Below are 1,830 nucleotides of genomic sequence, written 5' to 3' on the forward strand. Positions count from 1 at the left end.
ATCTCGGCTCACTGCAAGCTCCGCCTCCCGGGTTCACGCCATTGTCCTGACTCAGCCTCCCGAGTAGCTGGGACTACAGGCGCCGCCACCACGCCCGGCTAATGTTTTGTATTTTTAGTAGAGACGGGGTGTCACCGTGTTACCCAGGATGGTCTCGATCTCCTGACCTGGTGATCCGCCCTCCTCGGCCTCCCAAAGTGCTGGGATTACAGGCGTGAGCCACCGCGCCAGGCCGATAACGCAGCTTTCTTTATTGGCTCTCTTCCTTTTCTTATCTTGCTTCCCTACTCCCTGAAATCATCTCTCAAACTACTTGCAATTGAATACTAGAGTCTGGGCGACCTCACATTAAGATTCATCCAGTCGCACTCTCTCAGTAGGGGCAGCTGGGTTCTGATTTCCTTAACATACCCTTCCTTCACTTCCCCTCTGTGCGCTTCCAGCGGCTCCATCCCAGCCCTAGGGCAGGGCACACGGATCACACCTAGCCAATCAGCATTGATCTTTTACCAGCCACAGGAAATGGCTCAGGGGCAGTTTGTGACCGGTTTGGAGCCAATGAGGTGTGAGGAGGCTTTGCGGGTAGAGAGGCCCGCCCTGCTGCCTGTGCACCCGGGAGAAAGAAGCCTGGATCCGCCGCCATCACCTGCCAGCCTGTCTGAAAATGGAGCCAACAAGGAGGGCTGCTGGACGGAGTGAGAAACCAGGCCCTGTGGTAGTGTTTGAGCCCCTGAATCAAGCTGTGCTTCAAGCCAGAATTATCCCTAGAGTTTTCAGTGAAACGAGTCAGGAACTTCCCTATTAAACCCATTTTGAGTTGTGACTAAGAAACCTAATGGATACGAGACAGAGAAAGGGCCTTCCCCTGGGTCTCCCTAATGAGAAACAGAGAGAGAGGTGGTTGCTGCCTTGGCTCTGTGGCCGAGCAGGTGCAGTTCAGACAGACGTGGTGGGAAGTGATCTCTGCTTGCGTAGAAGGGGAAACCCACCTGGGCTGCTCCCTTCCCTGGAGGGTGCCAGGCACTCCCAGCCCAGGGGGTCAGGCCCAGCGGAAGGAAGGACTGACGGTATGTTCAGCTGGGGCTCCCTGTAGGAACGCTGAAGCCAGAACGGAACAAAACTGCAAACAGCGCCATACGAACCCTGCACTCACTCTACACCCAGGTGGGATTACTGCAAACAGCGCCATACGAACCCTGCACTCACTCTAAACCCAGGTGAGATTAAAAATCGGCAGATCTGGCCGGGCGCAAGTGGCTCATGCCTGTAATCCCAGCACTTTGGGAAGCCTAGGCGGGCGGATCACATGAGGTGAGGAGTTTGAGACTAGTCTGGCCAACACGGTGAAACCATGTCTTTACTAAAAAATACAAGCACATGCCTGTAATTCCAGCTACTTGAGAGGCTGAGGTACGAGAATCGCTTGAGCCCGGTAGGCGGAGGTTGCAGTGAGCCGAGATCGCACCACTGCACTCCAACCTGGGCAATAGAGCGAGACTCAGTCTAAAAAATAATAATAATAATAAAAATAAAGTCGGCAGGTCTTTGCTTTTCTTCTGGGAAACTCTGAACTCGAAAAAGACAAATCAGAAATTACACGAAAGCAGTCTCTCTCCTGAAAGCGATTTTGGGGAAACTGGAAGCGCTTCCTACTCCACAGACCCACCAGTTGGCCCAAGACAGTACTGGGACACAATCTTCCCCCTGCCCAGCGAGCATTGCCCCAAATTAAAATGCCAGTGCCTCCACCCCAAGTGACATTATTGGCTGTTAGTAGACTTTAATACTAACACAAGGGTTATTATAGAATTTCACAGAGCAGATTTTGCA

The 1,830-nt window shown here is 52.7% G+C and overlaps 1 pseudogene; it reads right to left on the minus strand.

The window, feature by feature from the left end:
• Positions 1 to 452, minus strand: part of LOC105539316 — a 3,114-nt pseudogene extending 2,662 nt beyond the window's left edge.
• Between the last annotated feature and the right edge of the window lie 1,378 nt (positions 453 to 1,830).

The sequence above is a fragment of the Mandrillus leucophaeus genome, unplaced genomic scaffold, assembly GCF_000951045.1.
Source record: "Mandrillus leucophaeus isolate KB7577 unplaced genomic scaffold, Mleu.le_1.0 Scaffold202, whole genome shotgun sequence".
In the NCBI taxonomy this organism is placed as follows: domain Eukaryota; kingdom Metazoa; phylum Chordata; class Mammalia; order Primates; family Cercopithecidae; genus Mandrillus; species Mandrillus leucophaeus.